Source organism: Netta rufina (genome assembly GCF_964035555.1).
Source record: "Netta rufina genome assembly, chromosome: 30".
In the NCBI taxonomy this organism is placed as follows: domain Eukaryota; kingdom Metazoa; phylum Chordata; class Aves; order Anseriformes; family Anatidae; genus Netta; species Netta rufina.
In genome coordinates this window covers 1,342,062-1,354,213 of record NC_140154.1, presented here as the reverse complement: position 1 = coordinate 1,354,213, position 12,152 = coordinate 1,342,062, and positions in this window count along the sequence as shown.

Below are 12,152 nucleotides of genomic sequence, written 5' to 3'. Positions count from 1 at the left end.
TCCTTGAGGTGGTCCTTGGAGCATCTCCTGGGTGGGCTGGTGGGAGCAGTGACCAGCAACAAAGTCCCCAAAACTTGTGGACAGAGAGAAGTGACCAAAGGGCACCCAAAACCATCACGTTCTTCAATGGGCCAAGCACACAACTTTGGGGATGCTCTGGCACAGGGCACTCCACATCCCAAAACTCACCCTACAGTCAGCGGAGAGCCCACGGAGCAAAGCCTTGCTGGCAAACACCATCCAGACCCAGCTGAGCTCACAGCTCAGGGCAGATTACAGCGAAATTAAGTTTTTTTTTTGAATGTTGGGGAAAAAAAAGGAGTGAAACACTCACGGACTTCCAGGGAGAGCGAGACTCTCCAGCAAGAAGGATTGGAGACAATTACGGAGCCCGGCACAAAGCCCTCAACATCTTTCATTATATCCACAGAATTAAAACACGTGGACCGAGCATCGAAAATTCACTGGCTAATAACAGAAGTAAAAAGTTGTTAATCAGGCACGTGACCCTATAAAATAAAGGGAATAATTGAAAAGATATCTAATTTATCTATTGAATGCCTCCAACGCTCTCTTTATCACTTAGATGGACAGAATATAATTGGTATGGTGAAAGCCATCAATCTTAGGAAGTGGGCTTTCTGTACAAGATACAACTATTACTGTCATATTATGACACCATAATATCAAGATCAATGACATTTTAAATGCACTCCAGTTATGGGCAATTGGTGACAATAAAAACAGTGACAAATTGATGAAACAAGCGCCAAATGATCTGGTGTCTAAAATAAACCATAAATAATCTTCTTAAAAAATATATATCTGCCGAATTTGCAGTCATTGGCGGGGGGGGGGGGGGAGGGAGAACGTTGACTTCTTCAATTGATCGATTTACCCAGGGACAGAAGTATCCGATGGACTGCGATTTTCTTGAAGGGGCAACTTTCTGCTTTGATTTAGGGGTTATTCCCATGCAGTTTAATAATGTTATCGTTAGCATAATTATTGCCATAAAAAAGAAAGGTTATCACTTAGAAGTGGAAGCTACTCCCAGCTGAAGAGTCAACACGATTGCGCAGTAAACACCAACGCATTTTTTAAATATTATGGCACCAGGACAGCAATATTCCCTCGGGGTGTCTGCGGCCCTTAAATAAAGATAATAACAGCAGCAGCAATCACGTCTGGATCTTTGCAGAGCGCTCTGCTCACAGGCCTGGCCATGCTCCCGGGACAGCATTTGTTTTTTTTTAGCAAGGGGTCAGAGTGGGCTGAAACCCTGCCTGCTGGTCCCAAACCTGTCCCTGGTCAGTGTCACCTCCCTAAACTCAGCCTGAGCCCCATCAGCAGGAATTGAAGACCCCAGGGACAAGCACGGGAAGGGAGAACAGATCCTAAAGGAATGCACCCGGTGTAACAGGTCCTACAGGAACAGATCCCATAGGAACAGATTTCATAGGAAGAGATCTCATAGGAATGGGGCTTAGGGAAGTGCATCCTGGATCCTACAGGGACAGATCCTATTGACATGGATCCTATGGGAACAGATCCTGTGGGAATGTGTCCTATAGGAACAGATCCTCTAGGAATGTATCCTGGGGAAACAGATCCCATTGGAAGGGGTGCTTTAGGAATGGATGTTAGAGGTACAGAATCTCTAGCAATGGATCCCAGGTTAATGGATCTCATAGGAATAGATCCTAAAGGAATGGGTCCTACAGAATTAGATCCTGTAGCTATGCATCCTAGAGAAAAGGATCCTATAGGAATGAACTCTTAGGAATGGATCCTAGAGGTACAGAAGCTGTAGCACTGTAAAGAAATAGATCCTATAGAAATGTATCATACAGGAACAGATCCTGTAGGAATGCATCCTACAGAAGGAAATGAAGAGAAAAAAAAGTAAGAAAAGTGCCCAGAGCAACACTGAGAGCCCAGGACTGGCTGCTGGCCTAGGAGAGTCTGCATCCCACGCATCAGGGCTGAGCTGGGGCTGGGACAGAGAGCAGCTGGTCGGGAGGGAAAAGAAAAAAAGGTAAAGGAAACAGGAAAAGGAAAAGGAAAAGGAAAAGGAAAAGAAAAAGAAAAAGAAAAAGAAAAAGAAAAAGAAAAAGAAAAAGAAAAAGAAAAAGAAAAAGAAAAAGAAAAAGAAAAAGAAAAAGAAAAAGAAAAAGAAAAAGAAAAAGAAAAAAAGACGAAGCAAATACCATATTTTGATTTTCTGATGATTGTTTTACTTGGAAGTGATACTGAAATTCCCATTCTTGCAGATCATTTCTTTGTTCAATTCATCATTTAGAAATGAGAGAAGAATCTGTCTCTTGTGCAGTTTTGTGGCATTTAAAAACCAGCAACGTCTTTTTGGTTTCTCCTTTGTTTGTGTGTGGTGGGTAATTATCTTTTTTTTTTTTTTTTTTTTTTTTTTGGTGGTGCTGGTGGTGTAATCATCTGTGTTTTTTCTCCCCAAAGGAGAAGGAAGGGTGATGTTGGAGGTTTCTCAGGGTTTTTGGACTGGGGACTCACCTGGCCCTTGGGAGGGTGCTGGGATGGGTCTCATGGTGGGATGGTTCCCATGGTGGGAGAGGTCCTGTGGTGGGTTGAGGCCCATGGTGGGATGAGTCCCATGGTGGGACATGTGGTGGGATGGGTCCCACGGTCCTGTGGTGGGATGAGACCCATAGTGGGATGGATCCCATGGTGGGATAAAGTCCCCAGCAGGCCCACCCACACAGCCACCTCCCTTGGGACGCTTCCACCTGAGCTGCACCCACCCATGGGTGCACCACTGGGCTCCTCAGCTTCGGGCAAACCCATGGAAGCACCACTGGGATCTTCTGGGCAACAGCAACATCTCCAGCCTGGCTACATCCCGACGGGCTCTACAAGGAGCTGGGCACCTCTGCAGGCATCCACGTGTGGATTTACGCTGCCACCGAGGCATCAGCTTTGAGACCTCCACGAAGGCTTGGCCAACGGAGTGTGGCAGAAGCACGGCAGGACTTGGCCGGGCAAGAAAGGGCTGGGGCACCATGCCCCCGTGCCAGAGGAAAAAATATCAGAGTGGAGCAAGCACAGTAAAAAAAAAAAAAGTTTCCTATGGGCAAACAAAACCCTGAAAAAAGGAAGGCAAGGGAAAGCCAGCACAGAGGACCTCCTCCCCGCGGCTCAGTGGTGAAATCGCTCGGTTCTGCCTCGGACTTGTTCTCTCTTCTCTGTACTTGATAAAAGGCTCAAAAATGCCGCCACAATGCAATGAAAAATGGCTCCGAAATGGAAACGGCTCCCAGCCCCGTTCAGATATTCACTCTGCTTGGATTCTTTCTGGATGAATCTGCACCAGAACCATTTCGGCTTTCAACAGCTCGTTCCTCAGCAGCTCCGCACATCGCTGCCAGCCACATGTTGTCCTCAGCCCCTTTTTTTTCAGTGAATTGCCCCAAAATGACTGTGTGACCAGCAGGGACTCAGCATCAAGCCTAAGGGTGGGGGATGATGGAAAATCCTTTCTTGGGACCCCCTGCTCTGAGCTGGAGGGGATTTTGGGGCTGGTCTGGTCCCCAGATTGCTCTGATGCTGGTGCAGCCGCTGGGTTTCAGCACAAAAACACGAGGCCCCGATGGGTGGGGGAAGGCTCTCGTGTGTGGCTGCTTGGTGTGGTTGGTGCCCAGGGAGGAGGCAACGGGAAACTCATGGGTTTCATGTGAAATCACCAAATCCATCTGCTGGGATGATGGAAAAGGGCCCTGGGATGGGCAGCGCATCTTAGGAGACCTTTGAGGACTTTCTCCCCTAACCCAAAACTGCCCCCATCAGCCTCCCTACAAACCCCAAAGAGACACCACCCCACAGCCCAGCCCCGGCAGGACGGGCTCCACCATTTGGGTAGAATTCAACTCATTTCAGCTCAAAGCAGAGAGAACCCAGCGCTTGCATCCCAGATTGCACCAAAGTGGGGCAACCTCTGGAGAAACACAAGGCAGGGGCTGAGCTGTGCTTCAAAAGGGGAAACTGAGGCAGGAAAAGTGGCTACTCACAGCGTGCTGGGGAGGATGAGGAGGGGACGGAGCCTCCCACCCCGTTGTGCTGCCTCGCCTCTACTGGAGGCCCTTCCCGGAGCCTCCTTCACTCACCGACTTCATCAATGACCGTCCCTAACGAATGGCTCTGGGCGAAGCTGAACACCCACTTAATTAAACGCCGGGAGACGCCGGGCGCAGCCGCCTCGCCTCGCAGGCATTGCTCATGCCCGCGATGATAGTAAGCGGCTTTAATATTGAAATATGTGCCATTTAGGAAAGTCAAGGCATCTCCGAGCAAAAAATAAAACAACTTTTAGCTTGATAAAAGATACGCCGAGTAAATACATTAATAGGAGGTAATTGAAAACTCCCGGGTAATCTTTAAGCAATCATGAACTTCAGCCGTCGGGGTGGCGGGGTGTATATCCTGTGCTGGCCGGCACGGCGCGGCTCGCCGCGGCTTTTACAAATCACAGCCCGAGTGTTTTATGGTGCCAGGTCTCGGAGTGCAACAGCGGTGTCATATTTAGATTTCTAATTATATTTCGAGATGCTTCAGTGGCTTTTCTTGCCGCGCAGCCGCTGCGGCGCGCGGACCCGCTGGCGGCGCTGAACAAAGGGGGAATTGCGGAGAGGAGCAAAGCAGTCGTGAGCCATAAAAGAGAGAGAGGACAAGGTATCACCTAATGGAAGAGATAAAGATGTTCCCTCTCCTCTTCCCAGGCTGGCTCATATTAATATGACAGGAGTCTGTCTGCTCCCACGAGCGGATGGACGAGGAGACGTGGTGGTTTATTTTTTTTTTTTTCTTTTCCTGCTGCTTTGCAATTTGCTTCCATTCTCTGGCCCTAAGCAAAGGTCCGTGCGGCAGGATTTGGCGCCAGCATCCTCTCCTCCTCCCGCCTTGCTCAGCAAGATGCAGAGGATGCAGCCTTGGGATGCGCTCCCATGGGTGCTGGAGGAGGGGAACTCTGTGTGCCCATGGTGCCACGGATGGGAGCAGGATGCTTTGGGATGGGGGACCCCACGCTCCCCACGCATGGCTGCTTTTGGGTATCGGGGGTGATTGTGCAACTGCTGGAGGAAGGTGACGTGCCACTTCTCCATCCATCTGTCCCCATCTCACCATCTCTCCATCACCCACTCACACCAACCAGAAGAAATCCCTGGTGCTCTTGGGGTGCCAAGGCGCCCTACCCCCAGGAGAGGAGACCCCCAGCTCGGAGAAGACCCCCCGCTGCCGGCTCTGCCCCCGGGCTGTGATTTTCAGCCAGACTGACGGACTGACGGACGGCGACGCCGGCTCCCCGTGCGTCCCTGCCCTGCTTTGCAGAGGCTCGGCAATCCTGCGGGGAGCGGGACATAAATCTCGAGGTCACAGCTAATACCCATTAACAAGCAGCACTGCTTGTAGGTGATTGCTAGGGATTCTTTATAAGGCTTTTGCAGATGAATGGACTGCCTGCGGCCATAAATACACTGATCCACGGCCGCCTGCCTCCAGCACCGGTGCTCTGACCATGCTTGGCTTGTTTCCTTAAGGTTTCCTACCTCGGGCTGGCGGGGAGGGTTCAGAAACCAGCCCCAGCCAGGTCAGAGCCCCCCCCGGTATGCAGGACGCTGGGCAAATCCCTTGGGCAAGGCAAAAGTCCCCTGAAAGGGTGAGCGTGGAGGGACCCGATGTCTGGCCCTCGTGATGCTGTTGTGCAAACACCCACCCGTGGCCACATCGTGGGTACATTTTCCTCAGAATCCCAGTGGGAACGGGGCACGGTACCCGCTGGGGTGGATGCTGGATGTGGAAAACACCACGGGAAAAATATTTCAGCGTGGGAATTACCTTTGGATAACGGGCTTCCCACCGTGGTTTGGCTATGATGGCTTCAGTGAAATCTCAAAGATTCTTTTTTATTTTTTATTTTTATTTTTAAAAGGTCAGATCTGGCCTGGGTTAAGCCCCAAAATGAGCAGCAATGAAATGTTTTGCCCTGATTTGCATGAATGGATGAGGAGAGCTCAGCTTGGCACCCGGGGATCCTCCCTCCTTTTAAGAGGCCCTGAAGATAGACTCATCTGTAGAAACTCATTACTATCTTTAATTAGCCTTAGCTTTAATTAACCTGAGGGACCAGCACCCTGGTGCCATTGCCCCATGCTTGGTGGCCCTTTCCATGCAGAAAACCACAGTGTGGCCGGGGGCACCACACAAGGGTGGACAATGAGAAGATGCCAGGACATGGGCAGTGATGCTGGGATGGGAGGGGACCCCAAGAATGGGGAAAATGGGTCTACAAAAAAAAATAAATCTATAAAAAGCACCTGGGCTGCTCCTTGTGGCTGCATTGCACCAAGGAGAAATTGAAAAAATCTCACCGTTTCAGTGCATTCTTGTGACCCCCAGGTTTGGGAACGGGAACAGGGAGCAAAAAGGATCCAAACGTATCCGGAATCCTCCCGAACACCCCAAGATCGTCAGACCCCGAGATTTCCCAGCATCGGGCAGCCCCAGACGATTCCCAGCCCCGCCAGCCGCCCTTTGAGATGCCAAACAAATAAATAAGGCAAAGAGAGAAAGCCCGAGCTGACGGATAGCCCCGGAGGGAGCCCAGCCTGCGCCGGGCAGCCTCGGGAGCACAAAGGCGATATTCTCACCCTGTGCAAAATGCATTACCACCGCCCAGCCCCGCGCTCCGTCTCCTTGTGTAAATACGGGGAATTTATGGTTGCTTCTCCCCCCGTAGCCCTGAGGACAGTATTTGGCTGGAGGAGAGGAGGGCAGGCTGTGTCCTCGCATCCTCTGAACTCCAGCGAGGGCTCGGGGTGAAGCAGAGTTTGCTGCGCCTTTCCAGGGAGTGGGAATAAATACAGAAAGGCAGGGGAGGAAGGTATCGTAATTCTTTCGTGGAGCTGGGAAGGAGCCTGTGGTTAGCACGGGGGCAGTGCTTGGGCTTGCTCCAGCCCAAAGAAACAGAGAGAGAACGGGGTCGGGGCAGGGGGGGCGTGGAGGGGACAACGGGAGCAGGGCTGGGGGCTCCAGGTGGGAAATGAGGTGCAAGCCCAGGGGAAACACTCAGGGTGGACATGGGGTCCCTGCTGCTCCCAACGGGGAAGGGATGAGATGGACAGAGGCAGGAGACTCAGTGTGATGCAACCACAAAGATGCTTTACTGGCTGCAGGGTTTAGGTAAGTGAAATGGTGAAAATCCACTTGAAGAATCCTTGGGAAAGGGGAAATGTGGGAAATGTGGGAAATGTGGGAAATGTGGGCTTGTGTTCCACGGTGGCCAAACCTTTTTGTTTCCTTGGGTGGCTGAGTCGAAGGTGGGGTTGGCAGAGCCATGGCGAAGCTCAACCATTGGGTTATGGCCAAGCTCAACCAATGGGTTATGGTAAAAGCTCAACCAAATGGGTTATGGTAAAGCTCAGCCATCGTGTTATGGCCAAACTCAACCATTGGGTTATGGCCACGCTCAACCATTGGGTTATGGTGAAGCTCAACCATTGGGTTATGGTGAAGCTCAACCATTGGGTTTTGGCCAAACTCAACTGTTGGGTTATAGCAAAGCTCAGACATTGGGTTATGGCCACGCTCAACCAATGGGTTATGGCCAAGGTCAACTGTTGGGTTATGGCCAAGCTCAACCAGTGGGTTGGGTCCCAACTCAACAACAAAGTCATGGTGTGAGGTGGGCTGGCCCCTGGCCACCCAACTGCTGTCCCACCACGCCAACAGGACTCATGCTTCATCCTCAAGGGTTTGGCTTCTTGTTCCCACTGCCAAGGCTGCTGTCTGGTGCCCAAACACGGCGCTCAGTTCCTAAGGATGTTGGCGTAAAGTGAGCAAAAAGGAATCTTTGTGCAAAGGGCTGTGGACTTGGGACATGGAGACATCCAAGGGCAATTATCGCCTCCCCTCAAACTGTGACGAGGATGAAAACCAGCCCCCCAAACGGGATGGTTGCTTTACAACCCAGCTGGAAACTTCCTAAATCCTGGTTTACCACAGGAAAGCGAGGACGCTCCGACTCGCAGCAAGAGGCTGGAGCAGAACCGCGCTTGCAAATCTGGCCTAGGTCGCTCCAACGAGGCCGGCGAGTCGTTTCTCTCATTAGCAGCCGGGAAGAGAGAGCAGAGCTGCAGCGGGGACAAATTAAGCGAAGCAGCAGGCATGACGTCGGCGCCGGGCCGGCGGAGCAGGCGGCTGGGAGCCGCTCGGGGTGCGCGCGGGGAGCGGCTCCCGGCGGGGGACCCATTTGTCGAGGATGCTTTAGGAGTGATGGAGCCGTCCCCGCCGCGCGCCGGGGCTCTCTCGGGGAGCTGGGTGTATTCGGGGGATTTATTTTGTTATTTTTTTATTTTTTTTTCTAAATCCCAACCCCCTCAGCCAGCCTCTCTCGGGGCAGATCAGTGCGATTTTTGCACCATCAAATTAACTTTTATGGGGGAAATGTCTGTTTTCAACAGATTTTTTTTTTTTTTTCATAGACCGAGGCTGCGCTGCTGCTGAACACTCAGTCAGCCCCTAACGAGGACGGGAAACGCTTCCAACACCTCTGCCAGCGCAAAGCGAGGCTACAAATAAACCACTCAAACGGACGGCTCTTGTTCTAATCACCCCATAAAATGTATTTAAGCGGCTAGCCTGAGACTTTCCAGGGGTTTATTTATCTATTTATTATTGCGGCTGACCGGAGAATCCTTCTCCTAAAGAGCCCGGTGCCGAGAGCCTTGAGTTATGCAAAGGCAGGAGGGGTGTGAGCAGGGAATCGCTGTGCTGCCGCCTGCCGGGACCGGGGGGGCAATGGGGGCACCCCAAAGAGGGCTGCTACTGCCCAGGAGCTTGGAGGGCTGCTGGGGTTCCTACCGGGGTGTTTTGGGGTCGTTTTTTAGGGGAAAGAATGTATTCAGACAGATGGACCCATGCCTGAGTGGGCACCCGGGTGTCACGTTGCTGATTTATTTGCAATTGCAATTTGGGGGGAAGCTGTTGAAGTTTTGGGATGATGTTTTTCCCTGGTATGGGGGATGCAATTGAAATGTGGGAGATGTAACTGCAATTTGGGGGGGATGAAGCTGCAGTCTGGGGGATGAAGCTGCAATTTGGGAGATGTAACGGCGATTTGGGGGGATGAAGCTGCAATATTGGGGGATAAAGCTGCAGTTTGGGGGGATAAAGCTGCATTTTGGGGGATAATGGCCTTCCCTCGTGCAAGGGATGCAATTGCAGTGTAGGGGAAGATATTCCCTGCTCATTCAGGGGTGCAACTGCAACACAGAGGAATGCAACTGCAATTTGGGGCAATGCAGCTCCAGCTCGGTCCCTGCCTCACACCTCCCGACGTGCAGAGAGGGTGCACCGATCCCCCCGGCCTTCCTCCCATCACCTCTCTCCCTCCTGGCATCTCCCCACCAGGCCCCGTGGATGCTCTGGGGGTGTCCCCGGCAGCACGGCGCACGCCCTGCTCCTTCCGCTCTTATCTCAGCCCCTGCAGCCTCTGCAATCACCTCCTTCGCACGCCTTTTCCTCTGAACCCCTTCCAAAGCAGTAATTACACCGCTGGGAGAGGCTCAGCCAGGTGCGGCGGCGCCAGGACCACATAGCAAGAGGCAAAACCCCACTGCTGCAGCCTTGCGAGCCAAGGGGAAGGCACGAGGAGACCCCCCCGGGGCTCGAAGGCAGCCCGGGTCACGGTTTGGGGGGGTTCAAATTGCAGTCTGCAGGATGCAGGCACGATCTGGGGGTGCAATCTGCAGGATCTGGGGGGTGCAGTCACTATTTGGGGGATGCAAACCCTAATTGAAGGCAACTGCAAGCTGGGGCTGCAATTGTGGTTTGGAGGAAATTGTAAAACGGGGGGGTGCCATTGCAACTCGGGGGCGCAGTTGCAATCTGAGCGTACAACTGCAGTCTGGGGGTGCAGTCGTTTGGTGTGTGCAAATGCAATTTAGGGTTGCAGCCGCAATTTGGGGGCGCAGCTGCAGTTTGGGGCAATGAGAGTGACTTGGGGAAGCGATTCGGGGACGAAACCTGGGGCACACGCTGAAATTTTAGGGGTGCATCCATGATTTGGGAGAGAAAACTGGAATTTTGGGATGCCACTCCAATCTGGGCGATGGAATCGCAACTTGGGGAAGGCAGCGAGAAATTTGGCACTGAGGCAGCCCCCCCACACCCATCAGCACCCATGGGTGGCCCCAGGCGGGAGCAGCTGCTGTCCCCTGCCAAGCCCCCCCCCGGCACCACGCGTCCCCGCACGCTCCGCTCACCTCGACGCTCCCGGATTCGGAGGTGATGGAGCGGGCAACAGCGCCTTGCTTGCTGGGAGCGCACTGGGTTGAACTGGTGTGGACTGGGAGCATCACCCTGCTTCCCATCGCTGCACCCTCTCTTGGGGAAACTGCTTATTTGGGGCTGTTTGGGGCCTTTTTAAGGCCTGGAGGTGGGTGCCAGGAGGAGAAGCCCCTTCCCCTTGCCATGTGCTGGCTGTGGGTTCATCCCCCCCCTTTCCCCCCACCCCATGGTGCAGCTCTGGTTGCTGATCCGGCCGAAAACTTGTGCCAAAAAAAAGTTTCTTCTCGGCCCAAATGTGCTGCAAAAAAAAAGCAGCGCATCCCACTCTCTGAGCCCTCACCCCAAATAACCCCCTGACTCCTCCTCCTCCCCAAAACAGCGTGGAATCCCCCTAAAATCCCCTGCAAGGCTTTTTTTTTTTAATTATTATTATTTTTTTTTCCCTTGGAAAGGGGATGCCAGGAGTTTGGGGTGTTGCAGCCCCACCCCTTCCTCCGCCACCCCATTAAAAAACATCAACTCAGCTGCACGGGGAACAGGAAGATTTGCTGCAAACGGGGTTTTTGCTGCGAAAGGCACTGGTTTCCAGCAACATCACGTCCCAGCCTGGCTTGAAAAGTCCCCAAATCGGCCAAGAGTTGGAATTTGATAGAAATTGCGCACTTTTCATCCCGGGGAGGATATAAAAGGGAGATAAACCCCAGAAGCGAGGACACCCGTTGAGAACTGAAGGCAAAGGGGGGGATCCCAGGGCACAGCCCCCTCGACTTTTCCTTCACCCCGATGCTTCTGCCCTTTACCCGGAGCCTTCATCCCATCCTCTTCCCCCCTCTCCCCGCTGGCTCAGCACCACCTGCACCCCCGGCCGGGGCAAGGGCTGCCGCTTGGAGCCAGCAAAGCAGAGCCCCGTAAATATTAATCAAGCCGCTTTGCTCTGTTTAGCTCCGCGGGATGCAAACAGATGGGAGACGAGAGGGCTTTTTACCCAGCCGAGGAGCGGGGTAACTCAAACCTAATGAATTCCAGCAGCGGAGCGTTTTTCCATAAAATCAATAGCGGGATACGAGGCGTAAATATTTTATTAGGGTCTCGGGCGGGCGGCGAGGCTCTAAGGGGAAGGGGGGGCTCGGTGGGTTCGGAGCAAAGGCCTGGATGCATCGAGGAGGGGGCGAGGGTGTGTTTTCCTGGAAAAAAGGGAAAAAAAGGGGAAAAATGAAAAAAAAAAAAAAAAAAAAAAAAAACCAGCAAAAGCTGGAGATGGAAAGGCACCGGAGCACCCGGCGTCGCCAGCACATCCCATCCCATGGGGCTGGGGGGGGGGGGGGGCTGGCGAGGCAGCCCCGAGCCCGAGCACGTCCCGAGCAAAAAGTGCTCTCTGCTCATTTAATATTAACAAATTGAAATGAATTATTGTAATGCCAATTAACTTGTAGCTGTCCCTTATTAATAGTAATTTAGATTAATATTTCTTGGAAGCGGGAACGCGGGGCTCAGGGCGACGTGCCTCGAATACCGGAGCGCGGCGGAGCCCTTGCCTTTGGTTATTTTTCTGTTTAGCTGATTCCTTGCTTTTTCAGCCCAAAACGGGGAAGGAGGCCCTGTCCTCGGGGAGGGGGGGGGCTGTCCCCCCCAGGGGTCGAGGTGAAGGGGCAGGGGGCCGGGGGGGGACACTCGGAGCACCCCAAGGACCCTGACACTCGGCGGGGAAGCCGCCCCCTGGCACAGCCCCATCCATCGCCCCCCCGACACCCCCAGAAGCCGACCCCAATGAGAGCCCCCCCGCGCCCTGGTAGTGCATGGGGAAGGGGGAGAACCCCGAAACCTGAGGTTTGTGGCTT